The sequence below is a fragment of the Passer domesticus genome, chromosome 6 (assembly GCF_036417665.1).
Source record: "Passer domesticus isolate bPasDom1 chromosome 6, bPasDom1.hap1, whole genome shotgun sequence".
NCBI lineage: Eukaryota > Metazoa > Chordata > Aves > Passeriformes > Passeridae > Passer > Passer domesticus.
In genome coordinates, this window is record NC_087479.1 from 56,157,316 (window position 1) to 56,176,793 (window position 19,478).

General features: G+C 38.9%; 1 long non-coding RNA gene across 7 annotated transcripts in view; it reads left to right on the forward strand.

Annotated features, from left to right (window-relative positions):
* LOC135303827 (uncharacterized) overlaps window positions 1-19,478 on the forward strand; it is a 113,332-nt gene that overhangs the window by 34,477 nt on the left and 59,377 nt on the right. For 6 of the 7 annotated variants that reach the window (XR_010365208.1, XR_010365211.1, XR_010365209.1 and 3 more), the window contains exons 2-4: window positions 12,672-12,865; window positions 13,392-13,482; window positions 14,919-15,006. This is a non-coding gene — a long non-coding RNA (uncharacterized LOC135303827). The remainder of the gene's footprint in view (window positions 1-12,671; window positions 12,866-13,391; window positions 13,483-14,918; window positions 15,007-19,478) is intronic. The other variant, XR_010365212.1, reaches the window with a different exon arrangement.

A 19,478-nucleotide genomic window follows, 5' to 3' on the forward strand; every position in this document is an offset into this window, starting at 1 on the left:
CATTAACAATTTGTTTCCTTCTTGCAAATGGATAAAATTTTTGGAAATCCAATTAGATGTGATGCTTTTTTCCTTCCCAATTAATTCTGTAACTGATACAAACCAAAATGAATCATGACTTTCTCAAAAATCCCGTACTTTTATAAAAGTTAAAATAGGCTTCAAGAACAAATTAGTGCAGTGCAAAAATTAATACATGCGAAGTAATGTAAGCACATGGCACTTTTAATTTTTCAGTGGCCTGGGGGTACTGTTATCTGGTCTTTTCTGGGAAATCACTCATCATGTTGCTATCGGGGAAAGCGAGAGCTGCAGCCCCCTTTCTGGGAGCAATCCAGTGCAGTATGGATATTAATTAAATTTATTAAACAAATAACACAGCGACTCAGGGAAGCAGGGGTCCATCTGCCAGCTCTGCAGATTGATCTCTGCAGAGACGCGAGTTGAATGGTAGTTAAAGCTAAGTTGCAGAGCTCAGCAGATGGGCTCTTGTCTCTAGTGGGGGGAGATTTGGTGGCGGTCCAACAGCTTTTTTCCCCCTCCAGGTTTTTGTTCCTTGCAACTGTGGCTGAAGAAGCACTTCTCTGCCTTTTCTCAGCCTTGCCCCCCCCCCCTTTTGTTTATCTGAGCAATGTTTAAGTCTGAGTGATTTGTTAGAGAGGCAAGTCCCGGCTGATCTCGTTTTGTGTATGTGATGTAAACCTCAAGCAGAAAATAATTAGGAAAATGTAATCCCATTGACTTTACACCCCACTTGTGTACACTGCTACATCTCTGCCTGGTGCCTTGGAGAAAAAAAAAAAGTCTAGCAGCAGCACTGCACTTGCTATTCAAAATCACTGCCCATTGTGCATATATTGTTAGAAAAAGCCTTTGCTGGAAGGCTGTGTACAGAGTATGAAATTATTTCTGCCTGTAGTTCTGGGCTGCAGTGGTATTCTTTTGATTTCACTTTATTTTATTTCTTCCTGTTGTGTTGTCTGGCTCTTGAAAATATGTGTCTTTAGAATGAATCCCTCTGCAATCTTCCTGCAAACTGGTATCAAGCAAATACTGATCTAATGAATAGTTTGCTTTATGTGGGCTACCTAAAACCTATGGTGTTGTCTATTGTGGATTAAAAGCCCTTGTAATTAATTATGCAATTAAGCTCTTTATTTATTATATATTTGCAGGTGGGTAGGTCTTTAATCAAGTCTTGAGAGTGATGGGTAATATCTGCTGTTGGAGACCAGTCATAATGCCACTTACATCCTTGGCAAAAGTCCCACAGACTGTAGTGGGAGCAAGGCTGGCCTTAATGCTGCAGGGAATCCTGCTGGCTGTGGTTCAGAAAGCCTTCTGAGAAGGTTTTGTAATGTCTAATCAGAGTTTGACTATTCCTCAGCGAGTGCTTGCAATGGGAAAATCCCAGCCATACAAAAGTCGCTGCTCTCCTACAGCCTGCAACAATAAAGAGAGGATGAGCTACATGAGAGGGTTCTGCTGTGTGCCACAAAAAGATTGCATTTATCTTTCCAGCATGAGGGAAAAGTAGGAAAAATGGCTTCTGAACTTGGTGGGAACTTTGACAAAAACAAGGCCTATGGGATTTAGCTCTAATAATGTGTGCTCTGCAGAGTAAACAATGGAGAAATCTTCCCTGGTTGGTAGTTTATTCTTTTGTGGTGCTTGTTCATTCCTCCAAATAAATTCATTATTATTTGTATTTTCTTGGATCAGTTGTGGTTGAAAGAACAATATTGGTATTTAACTTCAGGCATGAATATTACACAGGTTACATCTAGAAAAAAAATTAGTTTTCCTTCTCTCAGTTTCCTGTGGTTTGCTATGGGTATGTTTTCTCTTTTAGACCACACTGACATTATTAACATGAATGTTTCTGTTACTATGGTAAAGGCCAGAACTAGTTGATTTTTTTATTAGTGCTCTGCCAAACAGTATTCTGAATCTAGGAAAGACATGAGTGTTCTGTGGTGTTCATGGTGTTTTAAACTGACCCAAATTTTATAGAGAGGAAAATATTATTTTCTGAGAGGTTCTTGTTGCTGATTTGTAATAGGTGATCTAGTTATTTATTTATCTATCTGGTTTGTTGGAATTGAAATTCCCCAGGATTATGCAGCCTGTATTTGACTTTATAGACTGTTGTTTTATACTGGTGCTAGTTCTACTCTCTAATTTGAGTAGCTGTCTTTAATTCTTAAGAGAAGATTGCCCATTGTCCATGACAAAGTTCTGGGAGGGATTGTCTGGAAGGAAATCTTGTGTTTAGTCAGAGTTACTTTTAGAATAAGTGATCTCAATGCATTATGTGGGGTGGAAATAAAATGGTTGACATTTTATGAATTCCCACAAACTGGAAGGGAAGGGGCATGGAAGGGAGATGCACAAATTATTTTCCACACTTAACAACATGTTGCTTGAACTCATGTCTTCGAAATGAGTCTTGCATGTTTTAGGACCAACAGAGGGGGTGTGCAGTAGGGGTTGTGGTAAATTAATATCACTTACCTGAACTATTATGTTATTACATTTACTAGGGGTGCTTAACTACAGTATTCTTAAATGAATAAAGCCTCCACTATATTTCTGAGCCTTCTCTGACAGAGAGCAGAGTACCAGCTACATGTTTAATTTTGCTCTCAAACAGTTCCACTGGGGTGCTGTTAATTAGGATGGAGTTGTAGAGGTAGAAGCAGAGAATCCTCTGAAAGTAATCAGGAGTTTTGCTATATTCATTTTGTTTGTGATTTTAGCAAAATGTTCCTTGGGCTTAGTAATTTCTAGATTTTCTTGTGCTTCCATTTCTGCATTATTTCCTTCCCACTATGAATTCTGTATATTTACACTGAGGAAGGCAAATACTCTCTCATAGTTAGCAGAAGCTTTCCTAGCAATCTCTGTGTTTCCTAAAAAAACCCATAAGGATTTGAAAATGTATAGGGCTTTGACACTGCAATGGTAAATGCAGTAGAGTAAGAAGTTGGCATTTACAGATGTTGTATCATTTCTGCTTTTGAGGCTTTACCTGGACACAGTGTATGGATCTGCTACAGTTCTGTCTTTGTCCTCCCTGAAATACTATTGATTCATCCATGTAATTACCAGTAAATGTGGGAGAAATTGAGGAACTCTTGAGCCTGGAAGTAGCCTAGACATGCCTTGTAAAATATATTAAGAATGATGATTTTTGCATTAATGTGAATAGTCTCTAATAACATGATGTATCTTTAAAGAGGGCTTTGGCTTTATAATGCCAAGTGAAGTACACTTAGCTCTTTAATAGCACTTTCTAGTTGCAGGCTTTTAATGTTGACAGCTATATTTAGTACATTTGGTATTCCATAGGGTGTTCTTAGAAGAAATGAACACATCTGATGGAACAAACCCACTCTCCATGTTCAATTAGCTCAGTGGAGGTTAGAACAGATAGGTTCTTGGATGTTTCTGGGAATATGTGGATCAGTGCTTAGGGACAACAGATCATTCCACTTAACTTTGAACTATCTGACTTTTACTAGTAGCTGTCTTTTAATATTAATAGGACATTCCATTTTGGCTTTGTATATTTCAGAAAAGATAAAGAATTTCGGTCTTTAACCTGGAACTCATTTCACTAGACTAATAAAGGTATTAGATGTATAATTGTTCTAGCAGATAAATTACTGAGTATGTGGCTTAAGTCTCTGCAGGTAATTAATATTTTAGTGTAGGTATTATCATTTTGCAAACGTATGCTGCTAATATTTAAAGAAGGACTTAAGAAAAACATGTGGGCCACTGGCAGACATATCTTTGGAAATCACCTGTACTCTTAATTGTTCCTGATTTCACAACACTGGGTTTCCACTAGATACACTAAACTTAAGAAAATAAGTAATTAATATCTATTTGGATGTGCATGCCTGCAGTGGCATTTATCAGAACTCTGAACTTTTTTTTTTGCATGTGGCACTGTTCATGCTTGGAACCCCAGTTTCTGTTTTCAGGCTGCTTTGGTCTGTCAGAAACATGTGAGGCTGCCCCACACAAGGGTTTTAACACCTGGGGGATTGCTCCCAGCCAAGCATTCAATACCTCAGGGATTGCTCGCAGCTATGCAGCGAGTCCCTCTGTGCTCTGAGGCAGGGATGAAGTTCCCCTGGGCTGCTGCAGTTCCCTGTTTTTCCTGGCAGCTTGGAGTGCAGCCCTCCTCGGGTCCCTGTGGCCTGCCAGGCTGTGCTCCCAGGCTCCCAAAGCACAGCTTCAAAGAGAAGGTCACTCCCAGTGCTCCCTTGCCTTTCCACTGGTCCAATTCCACCCTAGATTTACCACTTTATCTCTGCAACAAATAGATTTAAAATAAACTTTTACTCTCTTTCACTTCAGCAAGGCTCACTGAAGTGATGTTGACACTTATATTTAGACGTTAACAGAGAAAATAAAATACAAAGAATTTGAAATTTGACTATCTGAAGTTTGATTATTTCCAGAAAATGCCACTTAGTCTTCAGTCTTTTTGTAGGATGCACAGCCTGGAAAGAAGATGAGTGATGGGGTTTGATCCAGCTTCACATAGCCGCCTCATATTCTGTGAGCAGACAGATCAGTCCTAGAGAAGCCTTGCACTGGTTGTACTGGGTGTGCTAAACTCAGCTCCTGTGCAATGCAAAAACAACCCTAATTACTCATGGTGCCTTATTCTTAGTTTATTGTCTTCAAGCCAATGGAAATGGCAGTGGCCTCTATGGAGAATGGTATCTAAGGCTGTGTAGGCATCCTGAATCACAAGTAATACTGCACAGCTCAATTTTAAAACAGTTTCTCCAACAGTGTGGATGCACCCTTGGTCAAGATCACTTGCCCAAAGTAGCTCTGAACTGCTCAGCCCATTTTCCTTACCCTTTCCTTGGTTCAGCTTCCCCTGATCTGAGCTGCTCATGCAAGATGCAATGTGTGAGTTTTTATCAGCAGCGTTTTCCATCTGGTAAAGCCTATTTAGGGCTACGTGCCCAAAATTTATTTTCCTGGTGCTTTAGCTCTTTGAGCCTAGGTTTTTAGTTCCAATGAGAACATTTTTATTTTCCTATCTCCACAGCTTGGGGAGTAGTACTTGGTTATGTTTCAGATAATGAAGGGTCATGGGATTAACTGTGTCCTTGAGGAAGCAATGGAGGTGACTTTTTCTGAAAAATATTTTGGTTTGGGACAGGCATCAATTTCGTGATCCGTATGTCAGATTCACCATTCTCAAGTTCTGAGATCTTGTCAGTCTTTGCAGTTTCATTAATCAAATATATTGTGCTTTCAGCCTGCTGATTTTTGGGTATGGAGTGAGAAGACTACAACCAACACTCGCATAGCATTTACTCCCATTTGTTTGCTCCATATTCTCATACAAATTTTCTCTGTGTGTGTAAACACATGCAGACATTTACATGTATGCAAATATGCCACATATGAATGTGTACACAAACATATATACATGGCATACATATAGATGTGTGTACTAATATACATTTACAAAATATATATGTACACACACAGAGACTTGATTTTGTGTGATTTAGGTGGGAGTAGACGTCAGATCTGGGATTTTTTGGTGTTCAAAATCACCTTCAAGGCTGAGGATGTAGGAAGAGTGATGGGAACCAAGAGACTGGTGTAGAACAGTTCCTCACCAAATTTATTTATTTATTTACTTCAATTAGACATTTAGATAGATATAGATAGATATGTTAGATATTGGGGCAGGGGTAAGAATTTTGAAAGACTATTCACACAGCTGTAGTTGATAATAGTTCTATCTATTTCAATAGTCTTTTATTCCCAAACCCTTTAATTTTACTGTAATTTGTTCAGTGTCTCTCACAGATTGAGCAGACTATTTTAAAAGACCAAGACCTAATTTGATGGAGATCATGATTTTGGGTTCTTTTATAATCACTTTTCCCACTTCCTTTTTTGCGGCTTTATCCTCCTTTTTATTGCACATATTGACAGAATGAGAACTTCCTACCCAGTGCAGAGCCCTTCCACTGCCTTTAAGTGCCTGAACTGAAATGCACACTGTGAAGTTGTTAAGTCACTATTAGAGTTGTGTCCCTGCAGGCCAAACTACCATTGTTCTACTTCTAGAATGAGGCTTTCAGTCCAAATTCTTTTTTCTTTTACTTCCTTTATTTAACAGGGCATTACCTTTGGGGGAAAATCCATCTGCCACCATTTTTGCATGATTTTCATACGTCATTCAGTATAAGAAAATGGGAAATGTTACAGTAGTTGTTCCTGACAAGCAGCAATGCAGATGTGCAGACCCTTTTCTAAGCACAGTCTATGTGTTGCCCAACTTTTTTTGAAAAATATAAATGCTATAAAGTGAATAATTCAAACCAGATTTGCATGTTAATCTGTTTTTAAATTAGGTTTTTTTCATGTCATGGATCTATGCATAATTCTCTGGTGGTTTCAAGCAAGACTGAACTGGGTCAGATTGGCTTGTATATTTTCTCTAAATAGGATGGAAATAAAAGCTAGTAGTGGATTGGTGATATTAATCATATGACTGCAGAACTGGAGCCATTATTGGGCTCTTGAAGGACTGTAAATTAATTTATAAATTCTATGGGATTTGCCATGCTAAGGCAGGCACTCAAAGGCACTTGTATACAGTATTTAAGTCCTTCACAGACTCTTTTGCATTATGAAAGATATGTAACATTTGGAAAATGCATCTTAAAAAAAAAAAAAATCAGCTCTGCATATATGAGGACCTGGAACATCTTTATGCCTGAGCTTTATTTTTCTTCACACTGCCTACAGTACTATATCTGAGCCCTGCCATTTTCTGTGTTAACTATGTTTAGGTAGAAATGAGATATGTAAAAGGTTTGACTTGATTTGTGATCCTTCCCCTTGGACTTGGTGGCTTCTTGGGCAGTCTTGGCTGCCACTTTGAAGGAAGCAGTGTACGTAGATGTGTGGTCACTGCTCTTTTGAAAAGGTAAACTGCATGTTTTTCCTACTGGGAAGGCAAATGTACAGATGTGTTGGCTACTCCCCAGCCTGGCACTGTCCCGAGTGTTTTGAACAAACCTTCCCCCTCTTTGCTGTTTCTCACCACTTTAATTCTCACGTTTTGGCTGAGTGGAGCTCAAGGTCTGTGCCTTGTCTCTTGCTAGGGTGGATGTTTAACACCACACAATTTTATCTGACTTAAAGCTTGGGATACATGGAGGACTGCTGCCAAGTTCCTGAAATTGTACACAGAGAAGTTTTTTATCCTTAATATTCAACACAAGTGTAAATTATTTAAATTTATCATTATGACAATTGATCAGCTTCTATCTGGCTGTGAAACTCAATAAAAATGGATTGGGTAAAACATAGTTGAAGGTTTATTTCTGTGGTCATGAGCTGGCTTTCAGGAATACTAAGGCTGTATTTTCTTTGGTAAAAGGAGTACTTTGTGTAAGAAACTTTGGTTTTGTGTTTTGAGTCACTGCAGTGTGATTAACACAATGCTCAGTTAAATCTACATAGGTACATCTCTCTTTTCTGTTTATGACAGAATAATGGTTAATTATCACCTATCAAAAAGATGATTACTTTTTCATTAAATAAAACATTTTTAAATGTACCATTTCAGCTTGTGAATAAATTTATCAAAACAAATATGCATTTTCAGCTTCCTTCTTCTTGCTGGATTTCTGTGTGTAAAAGTAGAGCATAATTCTCTGAGGAAGGCAAAAAGCAAAGCCATGGATCTGTTTTCCAGCCTCTATTTCTAGGTTCTTGAGGGCTGTCGTTTTTTACCTGTAATGGAATGAAAAAGATCAAACTGTGCTAGCATGCAGTGCTACTGTCCAGCTTGTCTTTTTAGCTCCTTTTTATTAGGTAGCCCCATTGCCCTTGCAGCACTTGTCTATCAGAGCTGCCTGCTGCTCTTCAGACACATGCAGGTTTTCTTTCTTCAGAGCACTGATGTGTCCACATGGGTGGACATTAGTGTGCATGTAACCTGTAAGATGGATGCAAATTGCTTGAAAATGATTATGGTAAATATGCTAATTTTTAAATATTGCCTCTTTTAAAATCCCACCTGGAGTCCTAATCTGCTTTAAATGCTGAAGAATGAAATGGAAGTTCTCTCTTGTAGATGGACCTGATTGCTTGTACATTCTGTACAGGAGAAAAAAACCCGTGAGGGAACTACATGCACTGGAGTTAGCATGGAATGCAAGGTTCTGATCTAGAGTTGAACTCCTTCAAAATTTAGGGACATTTGGATCTAAACTCAATCTCTTCTCCCTTCAAATCTTGTAAACTACCTCTTATTGCTCAATTTTGTTGTATTTAGTGAATATAATACCCTTGCCTATCTGAAATTTCTCCAGTGCTGGGGAAGCTTTCAATTTTATTTGCCAGAGCCCATGCTTTAATTCACATCCATTCTGATGACCTGGTTTAAGTTGAGGGGGGGAGGGGGGTTTGTTTGTGTTTTGTGTGTGTGTTTGTTTGTTTTAACCTGTATCAAAGTGCCCAGTGTTCACCTCCAAGGGTGCACTTTGATTCACAAAAGGTAGATGTGCCAGACAAAGGAATTTTTGCCCTGAAGCAGGTCAGCCTCTGCTGAGGCATGAGCAGTGGCACAGAACAATTGCAGCATGGCCAACAGGCATTGCATCTGGAGTGCCTCGTGGAGCAGATGTGGTTTTCAGGTTTCTTTGTTTGTTTGGATGAGGCTTTTTGTTTTTTAATAGAGGGGGAGGAGAAAGGAGGTTGAGACACTGGCTTTCACTTCATGCTTAAACTCTCTGGAATCAGAGGTTGTATGGTAGATAGCAGGATGTGAAGAATACAAAGTAAAATATTAAAGACCAGAAGACACAAATAGATCAATAAAAAAAAAATCAAATCTTTAGCTGCCTTTTTTCTGTATATATAGCTGTATTTTGGGTATTGTGTACAAGAGTTAGGCACATAATGTCTAAGATGTGATGGATGACAAAACAAATATTGTCCCTCCTCAGCCAGAATGAGAGCAGGGGTGCACAGTGACAGAATAAAGTCAATAAGTGTATGGAGAAGAGAGTGGTGGGAAATGTTTTGCATTTGAGCCAGTAGGTGTGTTAGAGGCATCATTCTAAAACCATCTGAATGTTCTCAGTTTCAGGTTGTTTTGACATCAGTATAGGCTGAAGTGTGAGAAGATGGTGGTGTTACTCTCTTAGATGTTAAATAAATCTGTTGATGAATCTCAGGTGTCTATATCTAATGTTTAAGCAGGTTCAATTAAATTATTTAGCGTAATCTTTTGCTTAAGTTATATTGTTTCATGTGATGGATCTTTCTGAGGTATGGCCACAAGCACTTGAATAATCACAGCCTATGTGTGGAACTGGGCTGCCTCCAGCTCTTACAGAAACTCCCAGGACAGTGTGTGGATTGTAAAAGGATGCCTGTGGCACATGGCACTCAATATGGACAGGCCAGCCCCTGGCTGTGCAAGATTTAGGAAGGAAGGTTGGGATGAGTGACTTTGGAGACCAGAGTTACTCCATGACCATACTTAGCATCCACTTATGTCCCATGTGCTACAGAGATCCATATTAAAAACCAGAGGATTTCCTGTCCTACCCTTTTCCTATCCCACATGGGGATTTCTCTACCTCTCTTAACTGCCAGGAGGTGACATAAAGAAAAACAGCTTGTTGGGGCCAACTTGTCCTGATCAACATTGTCTCTGCTTTGTTATATGTGATATTACATTTTGTAGGAAGTAGAGCCTAGATAGTATGGCAGATTGTTTTTTCATGCACCATCCTGTGTTTGTTATAGGAAAAATCTGTTCAAGTAGGTAGCACTCACTATCCTTCATTTAGCTATCTCTGTGGAATGACTCATTTGTCCACAAGTCTAAAAAGAGTGATTAGAAAATAAGAGGTGTGGAGGAAATTAAGCTCTTCATGATTCCTCTTGAATTAATTCTGTTGAAGACTATTGAGTTCTTAGACTAACTTTTCCAAAGGGCTCATTATTTTGAGCATCCCACCAATGGTAAGTGTTTGTTTTACAGCACAGAACAATGATACATTTTTCCATATATCTTTACCCAGGGAAGTGTAATATATGTTGCTGAAGAAGTCTGGAGCAAAGAGATCAACAGTGATTTTTTTTTTAAGAAATCCATTATCATTATCTGAGGCTTGTTGAAATAAAGGGCCAGATTTGTATAGGAGATTTTAAATAAAAATTGAATGTGCTCATCAGTTTCCAAAAGATGTTAATTACCTTTGATCTAGTAGCTGTGAAAGACATACAATTTAATCTTTTAATCAAGGGACTGAAACCCCTGAGCATCCTCCTTGGCATTCTCTCAAGTATAATATTTCAGTGTAGTTCTTTTTGGTTTTAGGGGATTTTTTTGTAACATACCACCTCACAGGATCCCTGCTACATTTATTTGCTTGTTTGTTTTTCAATACCCCTGTACATAACTATGGGATATGCTACATGCCTGTTTTATTTTGATTGGGAAACAGAGGAACAGGCTCATAAAAAGGTGATTTTTACAGTCTCAACAGAGATATTACAGCTGGCTGAACAAACTGCAGGATCTGTGCTAACTAGAGCTGTCTAAACACTGTGGGCTGTGCACTACACAGGTCCAGGGCACAAGTCAGGTGTGCTACAAAAATATCCTGTGATTTGTGCATAACTGTAATGATGGTTGGCCTGGGAAAGAGAATTACATGCGTTTGCAGCTTTGCTTTTGGTCTACTTTTTCAATCTCTTTCCTAAAGCAACCTAAAGGATGATTTCCTTCTTGCCTGTTTGAAGATGGAGGGGGAAAAGTTGCATTTTCAGAAAAAAAGTGCCAAATTATATTAGAGAATGTATGCTGTCTTTTGAGATAATTTAATTTCACCTTTCTGCCTTTATGGAAACCAAAGTTAATACATGTTTGACCTAAAATGTACTTTAATGGGTTATGCAACGTGGTTAGTGCAGTATTATCAATTTTTATTACTCATATTGCATGCTATCTTCAGGGTCACAGAATACCCAGTGTCACTTGTCTCTGAGAGTTTTTCATTGATCATTTCAAATGAAGAAGTCCCAGATATCAGAAAATTTTTACTTTTGAATGGATTGGTGTCGATCAGAACCTATCTTTGCCTTTTTTGGATGCAAATATGAAAGTGTTCCTGCAAGGAGAGACTTCAGACACAAGGACTTCTCTGACTATGGGGAGTGTCAGACAGGGGGCAGTGATTTTTTTTTTATACACCTGCATGGCCAGACCATGCTGCTAATATGTGCTGCGTTTGAAGGGACCTATCAGAACCACTGAGCCCAGCTCCTGACCCTGCAAAGGACACCCCAGGAATCCCACCTGTATCCCTGAGAATGTTGTTTGAACACTTGAAATGTGACCTGCTTGGTGCTGTGACTACAGTGCCCAGGCACCCTCTGCATGAAGAACCCAAACCTCTGATTCAGCTCATGCCATTTCCTCAAGTCCTCTCTCAGGTCACAGGGGTGGAGAGATCAGGAAGAGATCAGTGCCTGCCTTTCCTCTTCCCGCAGTGAGGATGTTGTAACTGCACTGAGGTGTCCCCTTCTCCAGGCTGAACACAGCCAATGCCCTCAGCCACACTCATTTGGCTTCCTCTCAGGGCCCTTAACCATCCCCATGGCCTCTTTGATGTTCTACAATAGCTTAAGCAACCACCTTCATTTTCTTCCTAATAGAGGAATTAACTTTCCACCCTTTTCTGCCACTGCTGTCATTTTTTAAGCTATAGTGCTCTTTTTTGGCCCTTCCCAACCCCAAAGAGTTTTGCTTGGGTTCATAGAGGAAAGCAGAATGCTGAGCAGAACAGGGAGGAGCACAAGAGCAAGAGGGATGGAGAAGGTTCCTGGTTAGGGTCACCCCCTCCCAGGACCAGCACTGCCAGAACTGTTTGGTGTCTCATCCAATGATTTCTTCAAACATACAGGAGGGCCCTTGCACTCTTGGAGCAGGTCCTTGCAGCTGGATCCATAGCTCAGGAAGGAGCAGAGGCTCTGTGCCGCCCAGCGTTGATAAGATCAGAGGAATGGAGAGCATCCTTGGGAAAACTACACAGGCACCAGGGAGCTGGAGATGCCTCAGGCTTGGGTGGCAATTGCCGTGGAATTTTTGAGATAGCAATTTAGGGCTTAGCTGCAATTCTGCCTAAATGGAGCCAATCTTGAATTCTGTAGTATGCTGGCAGTTTTAGCTTGTTTTTAAATTAGATTTTAAAAAAATATATCAATAATTCACCTTTCCAGTTACAGAGTTCTCTTAAAATTGGAGATTCCTAACCTTTCATACTGTCTGTAGCCTGCTCTTAAAGTAGAAAGACATATATGAAGTTCCCATCATTTTGACATGTGTAAGGGGTTAAGTCACTCTTGAACAGTTTATCGCTCATCAATTGTAATTAAATATGTTTATATTAAATTATGTTCTGTAATTAATGTAAAATCTTTTAGCCTGTGCTGTTATTAGAACCAGATGCTGAAGTATCAACAATATTTCAACATGACTGTGCTGCCTTGCCAGCTGTCTAACTGTAATTACTTTAATCTCAGCTTGTTATCTAATTATCACCTTTGTAAAGGGAAAAGTACTCTCTAATGCGTACTGATTGTTTCAGATGATGATGAAGAGCGTGAAGCAGCTGTCAGATATCTTAGCCCTGCTTATCTGGATTAGAAAACTTATTGGGAGGCCTACTTTGCTTCAAACCTCGCTGACAGAACATGGGACAATGGGAAAGAGGGGTTTTTTCACCTTGTTTACCCTAGAAATGTGATTCCAATAATCACTGGAGACAATGGAGGAAACAAGGTAAACAATAGGATAAAATAGCAAGACCATGATAAGGCACAAAATGTGAACCACTTATGGATTTTCTAGTGGACAGTATATTTGTCTTTTTCATCTTTTATTTTTGTTGCAATGTTGGAGAATTACTCTTCATTTAGTTCCATCGGTTGTGCTGAAATGTGGTGGCAAAGTTTATGTTAGTTACTGAGTTTTCTATAACATATCAATATAGATAACCTCTTCCTGGGGAGTCTTGAGTGTTTTAAGCACTGAACAAATTGCACTAAGAATTGTATGATTCGCAGTTCTCTTTGGAGACTGCATTCATGACAATGCTGACGTGATTTTACAGAGTATTTTAACATTTCTTAGTGCTTAAAGCCAAGCTCCAAACCCTGCACCTAAATGAAATTCAGGGGAAGAAAATGTGAAAGTAAAAAAAATTAGTCAATTACTGGATTAGTAACACTTGAGTAGGAGTGATTTTTACCTAAAATTTTGTTGTTTTCTTTTCCCCCTTCCCTTCTGTTTCTCTCCCACCTCCAAGCACTGCTGACAGTGATACTTCAAGACTTTTCCTGGAGCAGTCTGGATTTTTTTTAGCTGAAGTATTTTATTTGGTGGCAGTAATATAATGGGTAAGAAATAAAGCAATTTTATAATAATATCTTCAAAGCAGTTGTAGCTTTTAAAAATGGAGCTTTAGTAAGGATTCTTGTGATTGAAGTTTATCTTTGTTAGAGCTGGCATGGTTTGAATCTTGCTGAAATATGTGAGGGTAGATGTGTCTTCTCTTTCCTTGACACTTTCTATACTATACCATAGAAATTTGTTGCTCTGGTAACTGTTCTAAGAATAAAGGGGTTGTTATTATTATTATTTTTTCTAAAGGGGAGGGAAGATGGTTTTCTTTGTGTGCTCTTTCTCAGTTTGCTATCAGGGCACAACTTAGTAGTTCCATAAAAAAGAAGATAATTTTCTGCTATTGATTTAATTGTGTTTTCCTTCTTGTAACTCAGATTATCCTTGCAGGCCCAGCTTGAGTGTACTATACTATAAATCATAGTTCAGTCCAGCAGAAGGCTCAGTGAATAAAAATGAACTGTAGCTTGGTGCTCTCTTACTTTTCTCTTTTTGGAGAAAAAACTGAGTTTCTGGCTACCACAGAGTTCCTCAGTCTTCATGTCTCTTAAAAGCACAAGAAATTAAGTTCTGACAGGGTTGAAAAGGTTCAGAAGAGAAGCAAACTGAGGCAGCAGAGTTTTGCTAAGAGGCTCTTGGCTGGAGGAGAGGAGCCTCTTGCCAGCAGTTCAGGGCAGTCATTTCTGTTCGTGTAGAACCACGAGCCTGTGCAAACAAATGACAATAAACACAATTTCCACGTGGTGCAAATTAGCATGCAATGCTCAAGTTTAATATACTCCTATGCAAATGAATTACTATAAACACAATTTCCACGTGGTGCAAATTAGCATTCAATGCTCAAATTTAATATACTCCTTAACAGGTGGATTTTTTGAAAATCAAATCCTTCAAGTAGAAATGTGTTCGTAGCACTTCATCTGAGATGTCAGGGTCCACTAAAGGAGAGTCAGTGATTCTCTGTCAGTGAAGACTCCTCCAAAGTACACATGGATACTGAGTTCTCTTGATGTGAAAAATTGGGATGAAGAACCTAAACCTCCCAATTCAGCTTCATGCAGATGCAGAAATGGAGAAGAATCCAGTACTGTCTTAAGTGTATCAATATAATAATAATAATAAATAATGTGCTGGCTTTTTATTTTCCCTTCTAAGCTTTTCTGATTTAATGTAAAATTGATTTACTTTAGAAAGTATTCTATATTTTGGGCAATCAGACCAAGAATAATAATTTGGGAAGTTTTAAGGTACCCATCTGAGGAAGTGGCTATAAAATATTATATTATTTTAAAACTATTTTTGACTGACATTGTCTTTTCTTGAAAATGTATTTAAAATTAAGTTATCTCTAGTATGTAACTCTTTACTTCTTGTGGAAGAGTTCATATTGGCCTGTTAAATTATAATGGGTTCTTTGTTTTTTCTTGTCAAGGACCTTGATGTGTTTTACAGTGTCCTGAACTCAGGAGTCTCCTAAAAGAGACCATGACTTCTGTAAAACAGCCACTACTGTATTTCAGGTCAGTGACTTTCCAACTACAAATTCCCAACATTGCTTCAAGTGCAAGGCTTAGTGAAAAACACAGAATACAAATTACCATTACTGAAAAATGATACTGTGAGAGAGACTGAGTAAAATAAAGCTTGAGGTGGGGATTTATGAGCTTAAAATATGGATACACAGAGATAGCTTTAATATGTAGCAGTTCATTGGGTTTTGCGATTTTAAAATGACATAGGTCTCCTTAAAAGGTGCTAATTGCAGAATAATTTCTTGAAAATAATTACTCCTGTATGAACTCCATTGATTTAAGTGTTGAGGTATAAATACTACAGATCATGTGTTTTCATCTGTGCTCAAGTGCAGATGTGGAGGTTTTGTTTTCATTAAATTGTGCTTTATTACACTGAAATAGAAAAAATATGAATTTGTTTATGTGTATATATTCACACACATACTAAGTGGGTGTCCATAGATACACAAAATACATATTTGATAGATACATAGTATATATGTACAGTGTCAAATATATATACACTAATATCTATATATAGAGATATTAGTGTATATATATCTGTATGTATATTTGATACAGTGTACTGATCATTTGGGTGTAACTGTAGAGCTGTAGGTGCAGTTGTGATGCTTTTGAAGTTAGTGTGAGCTCTGATTTCACTGTATCCAGATTGTTATTGCATCTGGAAAAGAGACTTTCAATCTTCAGTCTCTTGCTTGAACTGTTTATGTCAGCCTGGGACAAAGCAACCTGAAAGCTTATATCATTTATTTGCTGTCTTTAAATCAAATATTGGAACACTAAAACCAAATGATGTGACAGAGCAGCGTGTTTCCCTCAGTTTGTAGGGCCTTTTCTGCTGCTATTAGCTGTCAGGATTAAAGGCTAAGCTGTTGAGGTTGAAGAGGTTTGCTAATCACAGGGAAATAATTCCAGAGGTCTGTGGGTGAGGGCTTCTGGTGTTTAAGGCTAAAGCCAAGGATCAGCAGAGGAATGTGCGACTGCAGGAATGATGATGAGGAGTTTGGTCACAGTGGTGAGATTCAGTCCCCACTTTACTGCAGGGGAAAAAAAAAAAAAAGCTTTTTCTGCTTTCAGAAGCAGAAAAAGACAACTGGGTTGGTCTGGACCAGGGTGCTGCTGGACAGATGTGGGAAAGAAGCGTGTCAGTTTTCAGAGACATGGAAAAAGGGGAGCTGGGACACAAATGCCAGTGAAGAAATGGAGCTCCTTGTCTGTTAATCAGCTAGGTGGTCTGGTCTACTTGACAGCTTATGGCAAAAGGTAGATAAACCTGGGGGTTTGGTTCATAAATAAAATGTGGGATTGACTCAATTTTGCTTTCTTCAAGTTTTGCGTATTTCTGGAAAACACAGAGTACAATTTTCTTTTTAATACTTAGGAAAGTGTAGGTGTTGATCAAGTGAATGTAGGATATATTTGATGTTGCCCTGGAAGGCACAGTCTAAAATCAAGAATTTGAGTGCATACTTTGCATGGCAGATAAATAACAGGACTGTACTTTCAACTAGTGAATGATGACCTGGATTATCTTTCTGTGATTCAAACAAAAAATTACAGTTTCCCTTAATAATGGCATTTTGGGTGGAAGAGCCTCATTGGGAGCTGCTGTCTGTAGCACATACATCTGCACAAGTGGTGAGGAGCCAGTGCAGCAGGGCTTGGAAGTAAGGCTGTCAGCTTAATACATTGTGTGAAAATTGGGGCCGGAGGTCACCAATCTCCTGGTACACAAATCTCCCTCTGAGAATCTCATTTCATTCAGACTATCAGTTAGATTAGAAATACCCTAATTATCCCACTGAAATTAAATTACTTTATGTAAGGGTGATATAATGAACAACCATAAAGAAGCCATACAACCAATCATCCTATTAGTCACAGCAAGACTAGACCATACACTAAATGGCTCTGGTTTGATTATTGCTGGCTGCTCTGTGCCACATAAACTGGGGGGGAAGGGAAGGACCCAGGGGAAGATTAGTTTTGATTTCCCTTTCTGTTTCACTGGAAGGAAGAAAGTCACATTTTAATTCACAGTGCAAGCCTTCTAGGTGAAAAAGGTGTATGTTTGCCTGGCAGAGAAGCCACGAGATCATGAATTATGGAGAGGTGATTGGGCTCTCTCCTAGCACATGGTGAATTTTGTTGCTCCAGAGAGCAGGAGGAGAGCTGTAGGAATAGAGGTAGGCTGCTCAAGCCCCTCAGCTAGCAAACCTTGCCACAGGGTCATTCTTTTCTAGATACCTTTGCAGTCACACGCAGCCATCACTGCTGGAGGAAGGTGAGGGTTTAGCTCGTCTTGAGGAGATGCTTCACTGGCTCGAGAAGGTCAGCTCTTAGGAATAAGCTGAAAAAGCTGCATGTTTAATTGTTACTTGGTCTAGGACTGAGAAAACATTCTGTTAGAAGTGGTGCTGAACTGGCAGAGCCCGTGGGTCACTGGCCAGCCCATGGTGGGCGTGTGTTTCTGTCAGAAAACACTCCTGTGGTCAGCTGTGATTTCCACTTGGGGTGGAAATTCCCTCAGGGAGACTAAAGGGTGCAGAGAGAAAGCAGAGCAGCTGCTTGCTTCTTGCTGCTTGACTTTCTCAGTCAGAACTTCAGAGCTGTTTACTGAGTAAACATTTTGAAGAACCAAGGGATGCTGCTGTATAGCTGTCCCCAAACAAGCTGGCTGTATTAAAGGTGGGGGATTTACAGCTGGAATAAATTCAGGTGTAAATGTTAAATGACTGTTTTAAAAGATGGGCATGAAAGAAACCCAGGTCTAGGGGAGCATCCTAGGAAATGGAAGAAAAGCAGGGGTATCTTGCTACTTTGATCTTCTTGCAGTCTAGACTTATTTCATGCTGTGCTATTTGACTTATTTCATGCAGGGGCAGCACTGCTTTGCTCAACTTCAGTCCTGCTCAAAAGCAGACTGGGCATTGAATGCACGATGTATTTTTTTCTGAGTAGGGCTTTAATTTATTTGTCATAAAATATTTATAATAAAAAATTGATATTCTGTGAAGGAAAATATGGTAATTAAGTTCCATTTTCTTCTCTTAATCCAATGTCATTGGTCAATAGTGTAAAATGTGCTATGAAGCAGTGCTGGCCCAGTAGCATCTCCCTCAATTTCTATCTTCTCTTCTGAAGATAATTGGAACAATAAATTAAATTACACCCCGTGTTATTCAGGATTTACCTTCTAACAATAGAATCATGCTTTGGAAAAGGAGCAAGTAATCTGAATACTCTTAATATCACAGAAAATGATTCTTCAAAATTCTAGGATGCTTTTTTCTTTTATTCAATTACATACTGGATTGTTGGATGCCTTATTTGAATGAGAGAATGAAATAGATAATTTCTGCTGATCAGAATTGCAGAGTATAATTTGTGCTGAGCCATATATCTCAACTGTTGGTACAAGTTTTTTAACTCAGTAAGTAATCTCCACCTATGTATTAGAAATTAAAATCACTTTTTTCCTCTCAGACAATACCTAAGGAATAAAATATTATGAAATGGGAATGAAGGAAGAATGTTTTCAATGAAAAGAGTAAAATAAAAAAATATCCAAGTAAATCAATGTTGATGCCAAGAGACAATAACTTGACTTGTGTAGAATCTCTGAGGGAATATTAAGCCTGCTGTAACTGAACATATGTGACCTGTATTCAATCTCTGGATAGGCAGGAACAATGACAATTCCCCCCCCAAAAAATTAATGAAACCTTATTACATCAGAGTTTTCAATTTAAGAAAAATTGACTTAGCTGGAACTAATATGAAGTGTTTTAATCATGGTGTCTGGAGGTAGCAGAATTTCCCCATTGCTTTGAGCAGAAATTCATGCTGTTTCCATAAATTACTCCCTGAACACCCCTTGAAATCTTCCACTTTTTGCTTTATTCTCTTCTGCCTATCCTCTAATTTTCATGTGTGATTGGAAGAGGGGGGGGATGAGAAATAAATATTGAGCCAGCTGGTGAATGGAAATGCCTTCAAATGAAGGTGCTTTTGAAATTAAAATAGTGCTGGCAACAAAGAATATCAATTGGGGTTTTCTTAAAAAAATATTATTATGGACTAGCACAGTCAGCAACCTGTTCTGTGAGGCTTAGTGAGATCCTCTGGAATAACCCTGATTTGATGGTTAAACAGCTGGGGAGAACCACCAGCACTGTCAGGGACCTTCAGAAAATGTCATTATGACCATTGGAATGGATCCCCTGCCCCAGAGGCAGCTTTAGTGCTATGATTCACACCCCAAGTCCTTTTCTTCATGCCTTGATCTCCCAGAGCCACCCCTTGGACTGCCACAGACCCTTGGTATGGGAGAGCTTGTGTGGAAAGATGATATCCTGTTTACTGCATGGGGTCAGAGTTGTTTTAACATCTCCGTTTTTGGGTTTGTTTTGTTTTGGTGGGTTTTTGGTTGGTTGGTTTTGTTTGTTGTTGTT